The sequence below is a fragment of the Coregonus lavaretus genome (genome assembly GCF_964263955.1).
Source record: "Coregonus lavaretus genome assembly, chromosome: 13".
Lineage (NCBI taxonomy): Eukaryota > Metazoa > Chordata > Actinopteri > Salmoniformes > Salmonidae > Coregonus > Coregonus lavaretus.
This window is the reverse complement of record NC_140000.1, coordinates 21,577,655-21,592,299: the sequence shown is the minus strand read 5'-3', so window position 1 is coordinate 21,592,299 and position 14,645 is coordinate 21,577,655. Positions and strand designations below refer to the sequence as shown.

General features: G+C 40.8%; 2 pseudogenes across 2 annotated transcripts in view; both read left to right on the top strand.

The window, feature by feature from the left end:
- The first annotated feature begins 394 nt into the window (after nt 1-394).
- LOC311139968 (fucolectin-like) lies at nt 395-2,562 on the top strand (annotated as a pseudogene). The gene is made up of 4 exons: nt 395-576; nt 1,115-1,267; nt 1,405-1,690; nt 2,352-2,562. The product of its transcript is annotated as a fucolectin-like (transcript).
- Nucleotides 2,563-13,700: 11,138 nt separating this feature from the next.
- Nucleotides 13,701-14,645, top strand: part of LOC311139967 — a 61,706-nt pseudogene continuing 60,761 nt past the window's right edge. Inside the window, exon 1 of the transcript XR_014615497.1 lies at nt 13,701-13,913. The product of XR_014615497.1 is annotated as an uncharacterized misc_RNA (transcript). The remainder of the gene's footprint in view (nt 13,914-14,645) is intronic.

Here is a 14,645-nt window from a genome sequence, read left to right as displayed (position 1 = left end):
AAAAAAGCCAGCTTATTTGATTTCACAGTGCCTACAGAATGATAAGAAGGCGATACTCCACCTCGTACTGGGAGTGCCAGGTCTCCTTTGTGCTGTTGTTTCCCCAGGTAAACAGATTGATTAATAACAAATAAATGTCACTGACACCATAAGAATGTCAGACTATCAAGGCATGGGTATTTAACACACTGATCAAATGACAAGTACTAACTTTCCTTCATTTGTCCACATAATGTTGCTTGTAATACAAAACTTGAATGCTAATTGTTTAAATCTCCCTGCAGAAAACATTGCCTTACGTGGAAAGGCAACCCAGTCGTATGTGGTGAATAACGCATACACAGGTTATAGTCTTGCATCAAATGCCATTGATGGGAACCGTGAGTCAAATTTCATGGCTGGGTCTTGCACTGCCACTGAGACTCAGATGAACCCCTGGTGGAGAGTGGACCTGCTTGGTGTGTACATTATCACATCTATCATAGTCACCAACAGAAATGAAGCTCCTGAGCGGCTCGATGGGGCTGAGATCCGCATAGGAAACTCCTTACTGGACCATGGTGTTCGCAACCCCCTGTAAGACATATATTTAGTCAGGGTTCCACACTCTGTGTGTTTCTTTGATGACATTACATTTTGATCACACACATCACAAAAGCTAGATGTATGTCTACACAATCATGTAAAGACAGATAGATAATTAGACATGCTTTGTTCTATTTCTTTGAATAGAGTAATAATCTGATATGGTTCAATGTGTACAGTATGGTAAGTGTACACTCTTAGAAAAAAAGAGTTCCAAAAGGGTGCTTCGGCTGTCCCCATAGGTTTAACCCTTTTTGGTTCCAGGTAGAATCCATTTTGGTTCCAGATATAACCCTTTTAGGTTCCATGTAGAATCCTCTGTGGAAAGGGTTCTACATGGAACCCAAAAGGGTTCTACCTAGAACCAAAAGGGTTATACCTGTAACCAAAAAGGGTTCTTCAAAGGATTCTCCTATGGGGACAGCTGAATAACCCTTTTAGGTTATAGATAGCACATTTTTTTCTAAGAGTGCACTCTACTGTTCTATTGCAGACTCTTTCTTTAGGATAACTTATTATTTCTCTTCAGGGCTGGGGTCATTCAATCCATTCCAGCAGGTAGATCTCTCACTCTGAGGTGGACATCAGGTGTAGAAGGACGTTATGTGACTGTGGCTCTACCAGGCAAGAACATAATTCTAACACTGTGAAGTGGAGGTGTATGGGTACCATTCTTCAACTGGTAGGACTTCGTTTTCTTAAATGTATTTTCATTTATCTTCAGCAACATCTGCAACACTCATGGTCTAGCTTCTTTAGAAACAAAATATGAATATAGTGACCAGTAAACAAAGTATAATGTCCTGCTATTGTGTCCAGGAGAGAATGTGTCATTGAAGGGAAAAGCCACCCAATCTTCACTTCATAAATTTGGATCTGCGTACAATGCCATTGACGGGAACCGTGATGGCCGTTGGGTACATGGCTCCTGCACCCACACTGAAGTTGAACTGAACCCCTGGTGGAGGGTGGACCTTCTGAAGACCTACAAAGTGTTCTCTGTCACCATCACCAATAACTTAGACATAATTCCCAGCAGACTGAATGGTGCTGAGATACGTATTGGAAACTCCCTGGACAACAACAATGGCAACAACAATCCCAGGTGAAGTATGGGACTTTAAGTCCATAGATACTACACTGTGTGAGAGACCGTGTTGGGAAGTACTGAACTAGATGTAGTTCAACTAGTAATTAAACTACATTTTGCAGTAGCCTGGTGGTAGTTGAACTAAATTCAAATCTTGGTAGTGTTTTCAGTAGTTAATACTTTTTTTTGCGGTGTAGCCAACTACTAGAACTACACACTACTTATTCTGTAAAAAGAAAAGTAAATATGGGTGAAGAATTCCCTTTCTTTTTCAGCATCAGTCCTGTTTAAATCTCACTTGAAACATTGCTTTTGTTTAGCAGGCTAAACTACACATTCTGTTAACATATGACCCCAAAGTGATTTGTTCTTATAATTTGTAGTCTATGACATTTCGAATTTAGATATCATAATTTTCACAAAGTAGTTTGGATGTAGTGAACTACTTTTGAAAGTAACTATATTTTTCTTAAGGGTAGCTTTAGTGTAGCTTAATTTCTTCCATTGTGAAGTAATCGGTAGCTTGGTAAACTATATTTTTAGAGTAGCTTCCAGAACACTGGTGAGAGAGTAGTATTCAGCTGGGTTCAAGGTTAATTGGCCAAAGTTATTGCTCTTACTGCTGTTCTAAATCAGATTCAGATCCATTCAGATCCATTTATTTTGCATCCTGCAGGTGTGCTGTGATCTCCTCTATCCCAGCGGGCTTCTCCAGCACCTTCCAGTGTAACGGCATGGAAGGACGATATGTCAATGTGGTCATTCCAGACAGAAGAGAGTACCTGATTCTGTGTGAGGTGGAAGTGTACGGAGCACAGCTGGTTTGATAAATCAGTACTCACGATACAACCATGGCTTGCTAGTTCCTTGCAACCTGCCAAGGATTACATTCACCTGAAACACTGTTTTTGTGTGTAGATAAGTATATAATGTTTTGTAACACTACTGCCTATTGGCCCCATAGCGCAACCATCAAACGTCTTCTTCTCCAGAACCGCTGGACCGATCTGCAACACATTTGGTATGTTGCATCTATGGACATACATCTTTAAAGACAAAATATATATTGTACAGTATGAAGAGAGAAAAAAATGTGGTGATCCTAACTGACCTAAGACAGGGAATTGTTATTGTATAAATGCAGTTGAAGTTGGAAGTTTACATACACCTTAGCCAAATACATTTAACTCAGTTTTTCACAATTCCTGACTTTTAATCCTAGTAAAAAGTCCCTGTCTTAGGTCAGTTAGGATCACCACTTTATTTTAAGAATGTGAAATGTCAGAATAATAGTAGAGAGAATGATTTATTTAAGCTTTTATTTATTTCATCACATTCCCAGTGGGTCAGAAGTTTACATACACTCAATTAGTATTTGGTAGCATTGCCTTTCAATTGTTTAACTTGGGTCAAACGTTTCGGGTAGCCTTCCACAAGCTTCCCACAATAAGTTGGGTGAATTTTGGCCCATTCCTCCTGAAAGAGCTGATGTAACTGAGTCAGGTTTGTAGGCCTCCTTGCTCGCACACGCTTTTTCAGTTCTGCCCACACATTTTCTATAAGATTGAGGTCAGGGCTTTGTGATGGCCACTCCAATACCTTGACTTTGTTGTCCTTAAGCCATTTTGCCACAACTTTGGAAGGATGCTTGTAGTCATTGTCCATTTGGAAGACCGATTTGCGACCAAGCTTTAACTTCCTGACTGATGTCTTGAGATGTTGCTTCAATATATCCACATAATTTTCCTTCCTCATGATGCCATCTATTTTGTGAAGTGCACCAGTCCCTCATGCAGCAAAGCACCCCCACAGCATGATGCTGCCACCCCCGTGCCTCACGGTTGGGATGGTGTTCTTCGGCTTGTAAGCATCCCACTTTTTCTTCCAAACATAACGATGGTCATTATGGCCAAACAGTTCTATTTTTGTTTCATCAGACCAGAGGACATTTCTCCAAAAAGTACGATCTTTGTCCCCATGTGCAGTTGCAAACCGTAGTCTGGCTTTTTTATGGCGGTTTTGGAGCAGTGGCTTCTTCCTTGCTGAGTGGCCTTTCAGGTTATGTCGATATAGGACTCGTTTTATTGTGGATATAGATATTTTGTACCTGTTTCCTCCAGCATCTTCACAAGGTCCTTTGCTGTTGTTCTGAGATTGACTTGCACTTTTCGCACCAAAGTACGTTCATCTCTAGGAGACAGAACTCGTCTCCTTCCTGAGCGGTATGACAGCTGCGTGGTCCCATGGTGTTTATACTTGCATACTATTGTTTGTACAGATGAACGTGGTACCTTCAGGCGTTTGGAAATTGCTCCCAAGGATGAACTAGACTTGTGGAGGTCTACCATTTTTTTTCTGAGGTTTTGGCTGATTTCCTTTGATTTTCCCATGATGTCAAGATAAAAGGCACTGAGTTTGAAGGTAGGCCTTGAAATACATCCACAGGTACACCTCCAATTGACTCAAATGATGTCAATTAGCCTATCAGAAGCTTCTAAAGCATGACATCATTTTCTGGAATTTTCCAAGCTGTTTAAAGGCACAGTCAACTTAGTGTATGTAAACTTCTGACCCACTGGAATTTTTATACAGTGAATTATAAGTGAAATAATCTGTCTGTAAACAATTGTTGGAAAAATTACTTGTGTCATGCACAAAGTAGATGTCCTAACCGACTTGCCAAAACTACAGTTTGTTAACAAGAAACGAGTTTTAATGACTCCAACCTAACTGTATATAAACTTCTGACTTACATTTACCTTATAGCCAGTGGGATAACCACTTTACAATGTGTTTTTTTTTTTTTTTTTTTTGTGGGGGGGGGGGGGGGGGGGGGGGGGTAAGGGAGGGGTAGAAGGATTACTTCATCCTATCCCAGGTATTCCTTAAAGAGGTGGGGTTTCAAATGTCTCCGGAAGGTGGCGAGTGACTCCGCTGTCCTGGCGTCGTGAGGGAGCTTGTTCCACCATTGGGGTGCCAGAGCAGCGAACAGTTTTGACTGGGCTGAGCGGGAACTATGCTTCCGCAGAGGAAGGGGAGCCAGCAGGCCAGAGGTGGATGAACGCAATGCCCTCGTTTGGGTGTAGGGACTGATCAGAGCCTGAAGGTACGGAGGTGCCGATCCCCTCACAGCTCCATAGGCAAGCACCATGGTCTTGTAACAGATGCAAGCTTCAACTGGAAGCCAGTGGAGTGTGCGGAGGAGGGGGGTGACGTGAGAGAACTTGGGAAGGTTGAACACCAGACGGGCTGCGGCATTCTGGATGAGTTGTAGGGGTTTAATGGCACAGGCAGGGAGCCCAGCCAACAGCGAGTTGCAGTAATCCAGACGGGAGATGACAAGTGCCTGGATTAGGACCTGTGCCGCTTCCTGTGTAAGGCAGGGTCGTACTCTCCGAATGTTGTAGAGCATGAACCTACAGGATCGGGTCACCGCCTTGATGTTAGTGGAGAACGACAGGGTGTTGTCCAGGGTCACGCCAAGGCTCTTCGCACTCTGGGAGGAGGACACAACGGAGTTGTCAACCGTGATGGCGAGATCATGGAACAGGCAGTCCTTCCCCGGGAGGAAGAGCAGCTCCGTCTTGCCAAGGTTCAGCTTGAGGTGGTGATCCGTCATCCATACTGATATGTCTGCCAGACATGCAGAGATGCGATTCGCCACCTGGTTATCAGAAGGGGGAAAGGAGAAGATTAGTTGTGTGTCGTCAGCGTAGCAATGATAGGAGAGGCCATGTGAGGATATGACAGAGCCAAGTGACTTGGTGTATAGGGAGAATAGGAGAGGGCCTAGAACTGAGCCCTGGGGGACACCAGTGGTGAGAGCACGTGGTGCGGAGACAGCTTCTCGCCACGCCAGTTGGTAGGAGCGACCGGTCAGGTAGGACGCAATCCAAGAGTGAGCCGCGCCGGAGATGCCCAGCTCGGAGAGGGTGGAGAGGAGGATCTGATGATTCACAGTATCAAAGGCAGCAGACAGGTCTAGAAGGACAAGAGCAGAGGAGAAAGAGTTAGCTTTAGCAGTGCGGAGAGCCTCCGTGACACAGAGAAGAGCAGTCTCAGTTGAATGACCAGTCTTGAAACCTGACTGGTTTGGATCAAGAAGGTCATTCTGAGAGAGATAGCAAGAGAGTTGGCTAAAGACGGCACGCTCAATAGTTTTGGAGAGAAAAGAAAGAAGGGATACTGGTCTGTAGTTGTTGACATCAGAGGGATCGAGTGTTGGTTTTTTGAGAAGGGGTGCAACTCTCGCTCTCTTGAAGACGGAAGGGACATAGCCAGCGGTCAAGGATGAGTTGATCAGCGAGGTGAGGTAGGGGAGAAGGTCACCGGAGATGGTCTGGAGAAGAGAGGAGGGGATAGGGTCAAGCGGGCAGGTTGTTGGGCGGCCTGCAGTCACAAGTCGCAAGATTTTATCTGGAGAGAGAGGGGAGAAAGAAGTCAAAGCATAGGGTAGGGCAGTGTGAGCAGGACCAGCAGTGTCATTTGACTTAACAAACGAGGATCGGATGTCGTCAACCTTCTTTTCAAAGTGGTTGACGAAGTCATCCACAGAGAGGGAGGGGGGGGGGGGGGGGGGGGATTCAGCAGGGAGGAGAATGTGGCAAAGAGCTTCCTAGGGTTAGAGGCAGATGCTTGGAATTTAGCGTGGTAGAAAGTGGCCTTAGCAGCAGAAACAGATGAAGAAAGCTAAGTAAGCTAAGTGGCCTTAGCAGCAGAAACAGTAAGCTAAGTTTCAAAGTTAGTAGTAAAAGAGAGAACAGTGGTGAAGGACATTTTAGAGTTTAGTGGGAAGATAGATATGGTAGGAGTTTAGATCTGTTAGGAGCAGATGCATTGAGAAAGTATGCGTTGTTGAATGATAAGAGAAGATTAAGGGTGATTGAGTATCTATATTTACAATTCCCAGCAGGAAGATCAAGGTAATTGTGGGTGTATTTTTTTAATAATCAAAAGGTTGAAAGTCAGGGATTAGAGGTAGGACTGGGAGCAAAAAAAAAGTGACACTAGTGGTGATAGAGGGAAGTACAAGCAAAGAGTTCAAAGTCGTAGGGAAAATAGATGAAGTAACAACAATGACATTAACACTTCAGTATATTAAAACAACAGTGAGAAGCAATTTAACTCTTTCAACATTGATAGTTATTAAAGCCATAAATATATCGCATTTGATTATAAGGGAACCAATAGCTCCAGCACCAATTTTAGGGGGAAAAATACTGTTATTAGGGTTAGGAGAGGGGACGTTCCTCCCACATGGAGAGATAATTATGGAGAAGAAGTATTGTTATCAGGACCAGAAGTAGAAGCTGTTGCACCTAGTCAAAGGAGGTATAGTTTGTACAACGATATGAAGTGGAAGAGGGTTATGAGTGATTGTTCATTTATTTTGCGTAATGTTACAGAGAAAGATCAGGGAGAATATATGTGTACTTATCTAGTGCAAGCATTAAAATTTGTTCCGGTTAAGAATTATTGGTTAAAAGGCTATGTAATTCGTAAAGTGACGCTTATAATGGAAGATTTGAAGTCTGTTGAAGCTTCCACAGTCACCGAAGGAGTTCAGGAGGAGTATATTATAGTAGCCACTCCAACAGTAGATAATACACAGAGGATATCGGTAACTTTCCCACTAGAAGTAGTTAAGGGTGTTAATACATCAACTAAATCAACTACTTTAATGGTAACTTTGGAAGGGATTAATGATGCGACGGCAATAACAAATGTAGGAAGTATGACACCGACACCGACAACAACTTTTCTGAAGTTAAAGGGGGTAGCAAGAAGGACTCAGGGGTTTATGGTACGGATAGGGAGTGCTGTAAATGGTAAGGATAGGGTTAAAATAGGAGAGCAGATAGTAGTAGAGAACAATATAGATTCATCTGAAATAGTGAAGGATACTATCATGGAGGTACAGGATGAGGTCTTTGATTTTGATGATAGACAAGGAGAGGTATCTGATCAGTACCGCTCGTTAGGGAAGAGAGAAACTAAATGGATGGGTTTGATTCTTCTGTTGTGAAAATTAAAGATGGATGGGCAGGTAGGAATCTTTGGTTCCAGCAGTTAGCTCATTCTGTAAGATCAGTGAGGAATCTTGAGGGTCCATGTCTGTTGAGAATTCCAGCACCAAACATTTTAGACGGTCGCTCGACCTCTATCAAGTATGTGTCAGTCTTATGCTTTGTCATGACTGTTGTATCAGCAACAATCAGTAACAGATAAAATAATGTCGTTGTCAAAACATTTGTTTAAGCCTAGGTTTAAGTGTTCTTGGTTAAAGGAATTACCCTATGGTAATTTGTTAGATGGGAAGAAAAATCAGGTAACAGCGAACCCTGAAGCATTGGAGGTGAAACCAGTGAGGGCTAAAAGTTGTTTTTGTTCTAATAAAACATATGATGTAAGGGGTATGTTTATGGGAATATCATATTGCGATGATCATATATGATAACTTTGGGTATGCATGACCTTAAGGGTAGTAATGAGAAATATAATGTTACTTTTTATGTTCCAGTTAGTAAGAAGAGCAGGACTTTGAGGGTTAAAAGATTAGCTTTTGCCTGGCAATGTGACTATTGGGAATTTTAGAGATATTTGGAGGGTTTGTAGTGATAAAGCGTATATATTCTTACCCTATGGATGGACAGGATGTTGTTACATGTCAACGTTGAAGCTTCCATATGAGTTTCTACCATTATAAGAGGGGTAGCACCGGACACAGATAAATCTGAATCTAGGTTTGGAAGTAGGGTGAAAAGGGACATGGCGACATTTCATAGTCTTGACGCCTATCATTGGAGGATAAGGCTAAGAGAGAAGGGGGGACTTTTTCCATGGTATGGTGTAACATTTTTGGCAGATCATATTGATAATATTAGCTATACTTTGATTCCAGATAGTTCAGATAGTATCACTATGCGTTGAAATATATAAGGGATGCGTTTGGTAGATCTGAAGGAGCTGGATGGTCAGCGAAGACTTGGTTGCAAGATCAGTTAGGCCCAGTAGGAGCAGTGATGGATTAGATTTTAATGGCAGCTTTGATAGCACTGTGTGTGATGTTTGTAATTTGTTACTGACCTTTGAGAAAGCTATGATATTGAGCTAGGTTGGAGTAGTGATGCCTGGAGACAACACTCAGATGCCGTTGTTGACTGTTCCTGATCTGGATGAAGATGGACAAGTGGGACTGGATGATAAATATCCTTTTTGAATATTTGATCATTTTTCAAAAAAATTCAATATTAGGGTGATTTTAGTATGATTTTATGAATCAAAGGGGGGAAGTGTATAAATGAATCACATTATCCTATTTCATTATTCTATCATTTATATTGATTCATACATCATTTATATATAATTTTTATATTCTTAGTTGATATTGATGTTTAATTTGAAAGTGTTGTTTTGCAAAAGATACTGTTTGGTCTTTTCTTTTCTTCCAGAAGCATTTGGGGGAAAAGGTAGAGATTGAAATACTCAAACAAGGACAATATGAAGGGACAATATGAAAGGACAATGACTGGAGGAGATGGAACAAGAAAGGTGTGGAAAGGTTCCCATTCCATCATCAACAATGCATTGGAAGAGGAGACTACGGAGGAGATGAAGTATAGTGGACTACATTCCAGTGTCTGCAATGAAATATAGACATATTTGCATGTGTAATACATAATTTGTGTCATATTCTTAGGTATACATTTTTGTAGAATGATATTTGATGTTATTGAATACATGTGGGGAACTTAGATGTTTTTGTTTATTTTGTGAATGCTTAGGGACAGGGAGTCTAGGCAGGGAGAGGTCCACTGTAGGGTCCGATGGGTTGACCAGCCTTAGAGTGGACATTTTTTGGATAGTATTTTGTTTGCTGGGGCTTTCATGTGTATTTAATTGCATCATAGTTTCAAATGCATTTATAAAGATTTATGGATTCATCGGGAGTACCTAGGTGGTTGCCTGGGGCAGAGGGACCGTGAGAGAATTTTACTGTCTTGATTGATGGATGGATATTTGGAACGAAGGTTGCCAGACAGTTTTTCGCTCTCACACTCCATAAAGATTTGTTCATATTTCATAGTAATGTATTCACAGTTCATAAACATTTATTCATATTTCATGGAAAGGTATTTACACTCTAGAGAAGAATGTTTTTGGTTTAATGTTAAAGATACTCAATAAGATAAATTGTCACTTGTCATAATCCTATTCTGTTTGTTTTCGAGACTGTTTAGTCTCGAAGGGGGGAATGTCGTATATGAAGATTATGACGTTGTTAATGTTTTAAGTGGAACCGGAGAGGACGTTGATTTTAGTATCAAGAGGGAATGTTTTAGTGTAACGCCACATACAACAGACAGGAAGTGTGTTGTAGACAGGGGATTGGACAGTAGGGGGAGCCACCCACATCTTGGGGAGATTATATATACTGGGGGAAAAACGAAGGAGAGGTCAGAGCGACCATTGCAATCTGGGAAGTCGCTCTCCGGGTGTCATGACATCCGTCACTTATGCTGAAACCTTGTGATATGAATAAACCTTATGATCCAAGTTCAGTATGAGCAGACTCCTTTGTTTATCAGCAATAATTGCCAGCATTTACTCGATACGACACCATATTCTTTCAATTTTTTAATAATGGATTTAATGGTGCTCCGTAGGATGTTCAACGTTTCTGATATTTTTTTATAACCCAACCTTGATCTGTACTTCTTCACAACTTTGTCCCTGACCTGTTTGGAGACCTCCTTGGTCTTCATGGTGCCGCTTGCTTGGTGGTGCCCCTTGCTCAGTGGTGTTGCAGACTCTGGGGCCTTTCAGAACAGGTGTATATATACTGAGATCATGTGACACTTAGATTGCACACAGGTGGACTTTATTTAACTAATTATGTAACTTCTGAAGGTAATTGGTTGCACCAGATCTTATTTAGGGGCTTCATAGCAAAGTGGGTGAATACATATGCACGCACCACTTTTCCGTTATTTATGTTTTAGATTTTTTTGAAACAAGTAATTTTTTTCATTTCACTTCACCTATTAGGACTATTTTGTGTATGTCCATTACATGAAATCCAAATAAAAATCAATTTAAATTACAGGTTGTAATGCAACAAAATAGGAAAAATGGCAAGGGGGATGAATACTTTTGCCAGGCACTGTGGAGGACGCAACATTGTATCTGTCCCATGATGGTGTCTGTGAGAGCATGGGCAGCGCCATTGAGGCCATCTCTATTTTGAAGTAGTCAAATGTTCTTCTTCTACTACTTCTATAAGTTGGTAAACAAACTGAAAGGGTGCATACTGCCACCTTGAATGTGTTGTTTGAACAGGTATAAAGCCAAGATTGACGATTTACTGCCACCTGCAGTTACGGAATATTTGTTCACAAGTATAATTTATTGGCTGATCCCTCCTGAACCCTTTAAGTGTCTAGATCGCACCTTTTCTAAGAGTGTATGTGTAGGGAAAATATGTTTAAATTCATTAACAGTTTAGCTTTTTAATTTCACACTGTAAATATAGTTATATTGAGTAATTTCATTTAGATCTGTTTTATTGAAACTGTACATACTGTAATGGTTCCTATTATTGTACTGTATTTCATGTTAATGTATTTGGAGGAGATAAAGTGTAACACAACACCTACGTTTCAGAAGCATTTTATGGTTTCACCTAGAATGCAATTATCAAAGATGTTTTGATAGGAATATTATGGTCTATGCCCTATGTTTTTTGTATTCTCAAAACCAAGACATTTACTTGAGTCACCTGCGAATGCACAAAAGCATGCACGCACGCATGCACTCACATGCACGCACACACATACTGTATACACACTCACTTGGTCATGTAGAAGAGTGTGGATTGCAATTGTACCACGACCGTAAGGAAACATTGAAGTAATTTTATCATTAGACCACTTTTAGTCTACTTTTATCTAATTGAATTTAGTAATCAACTGCAGTAGAATATCTGATGTGGAATAAGCATACGGAAAGTATTCAGACCCCTTGACTTTTTCCACATTTTGTTACGTTACAGCCTTATTCCTGGTCCTCTGTAGCTCAATTGGTAGAGCATGGTGCTTGTAACGCCAGGGTAGTGGGTTCGATCCCCGGGACCACCCATACGTAAAAATGTATGCACGCATGACTGTAAATCGCTTTGGATAAAAGCGTCTGCTAAATGGCATATTATATTATATTATATTATATTCTAAAATGTATTCAATAAAACATTTTCCTCATCAATCTACACACAATACCCCATAATGACAAAGCGAAAACAGCATTTTAGAATTTTTTGCAAATTTATAAAAAAGAAAAAACAGAAATACCTTATTTACATAAGTATTCAGACCCTTTGCTATGAAACTTGAAATTGAGCTCAGGTGCATCCTGTTTCCATTGATAATCCTTGAGATGTTTCTACAACTTGATTGGAGTCCAACTGCGGGAAATTCAATTGATTGGACATGATTTGGAAAGGCACACACCTGTCTATATAAGGTCCCACAGTTGACAGTGCATGTCAGAGCAAAAACCAAGCCATGAGGTCGAAGGAATTGTCCGTAGAGCGCCGAGACAGGATTGTGTCGAGGCACAGATCTGGGGAAGGGTACCAAAACATTTCTGCGGCATTGAAGGTCTCCAAGACCACAGTAGCCTCCATCATTCTTAAATGGAAGAAGTTTGGAACCACCAAGACTCTTCCTAGTGCTGGCAGCCCGGCCAAACTGAGCAATCAGGGGAGAAAGGCCTTGGTCAGGGAGATGACCAAGAACCCGATGGTCACTCTGACAGAGCTCCAGAGTTCCTCTGTGGAGATGGGAGAACCTTCCAGAAGGACAACCATCTCTGCAGCATCCACCAATCAAGCCTTTATGGTAGAGTGGCCAGACGGAAGCCACTCCTCAGTAAGGGCACATACAGCCCGCTTGGAGTTTGCCAAAAGGCGCCTAAAGGACTCTCAGAACATGAGAAACAAGATTCTCTGGTCTGATGAAACCAAGATTGAACTCTTTGGCCTGAATGCCAAGTGTAACGTCTGGAGGAAACCTGGCACCATCCCTATAGTGAGACCTGAAAATAGCTATGCAGCGACGCTCCCCATCCAACCTGACAGAACTTGAGAGGATCTGCAGAGAAGAATGGGAGAAACTCCCCAAATACAGGTGTGCCAAGCTAGTAGCGTCATATCCAAGAAGACTCAAGGCTGTAATCGCTGCCAAAGGTGCTTCAACAAAGTACTGAGTAAAAGGTCTGAATACTTATGTAAATGTAAATTTCAGCTTTTTAAATTTTTGACATTTCTAAAACCTGTTTTTGCTTTGTCATTTTGGGGTATTGTGTGTAGCTTGATGAGGGGGAAGAAAAAATACAATTTAATCAATTTTAGAATAAGGCTGCAATGTAACAAAATGTGGAAAAAGTCAAGCGGTCTGAATACTTTCCGAATGCACTGTACATATAATATGTTGCCTCCTCCTGTACATGCTCTTGAGATTCTATGTGTAGTAATGTTAACAACTACTCTGTTACAAGTTGAACATGTGTAGATGTCTCATGTTATTCCCTTCCATACCACTATATCCTGATGATTCAATTACACTGTCTGTATATCGCCATAAATTGGAATAATGTTTTAGTTATTTATCTCAATGATTATGTCACAGGGTGGAAAAGTGACAGGCTCTAAGGTCTGAGTTGAGCAGGCAGAGGCAAAAACTATATTTTTAACATTTATTTTCATAGGGCATAGTTTACAGTCGTCACCGTTTCAGTAATCAAGTTTCAACACATTAAAAATGATTTACAATTCAGTGAGAATGCTTCATCTCCATATCAAATCATCAGACAAGCATTCAATCCAAACCAAAGAAATAAAGTCCGTCAGTGGTTAGATCCTGTCCGTCAGTGGTTAGATTCCAGCATTTTGCAGAAGTATCTCTTGTGTTCCCTCCTTAAATGCCCGGTCATAATACAAGCAGCCCTGTTGATGATTCACTGGAGCTGGTTGAGACCTTTCTTATTGCACTGAAGTAGTGCTGGAAGTCAAACTATGGCACAGTAGTGCAGGTGATTAGTTATCATGGTATGGTAAATTATCAGGAGGATGTCCTTGGAGACGACATCGGACATTGGGGTGTATAAATGAATCAATCAGATTCAGTTGTCTACAGAACTTTTACCTACATCAACAGTGACCTTATTTTTGTTGAGTGTGAAGGTAAGAGGATATTACAATCTAATACAATTTGGAATTGCTGTCTATTACATTATACTTTCTGCCTTACACAACCTTACATTAACTGTTGATTTACATTACAGTTATGTCATAACAATAATGTCATAATTCAGCAGTGGGTTGAATTCAGATGGGCGTGATGTTCCCATAATCCAATCCTTTACTTAAATGCATGCTGTTTGCAAGTAGGCTGTGATTGCAAAGAGACAGCAAGCTGGTCTGCATTTTATACTGAAATACTTGCATTCTATTGAAAAAGGTAGCATGGTCTCGACAGTAGAGAATAGTGCTAAGAGTAATGTAGCATCTCTCATTGTCCTCTCAGCTAATATTATACGCTCATGAATTACGTTCTTTAGTAAGTAGAAATAGTGCAGAAATTTAAAAGCCTGTTATATTAAATGAAGTGCCCTTTAAAGACCACAAGGAAAATTCTACAAATCTGATTTTTAATATGAATGAAGTATTGCTAAAGAGACAAAAATCTGCAATTTGACATGTCCCTTTTCTGAGGAAGATTTTAACCCAAAAATGTCCATAAGTTTTCAGCATCATTGTAAAGCCCTAGTTATTTTATTGTTTTGACTATGTCATTTCTGAAGATTATTATTAATTTCACGAGATTAGTGATTCATTTACATTTGTCCCTCATTTTCAAGGTCAACCCTACTACGGGAACTGAACTCTCGTTTAAATATGGTGATTACTTTTTAC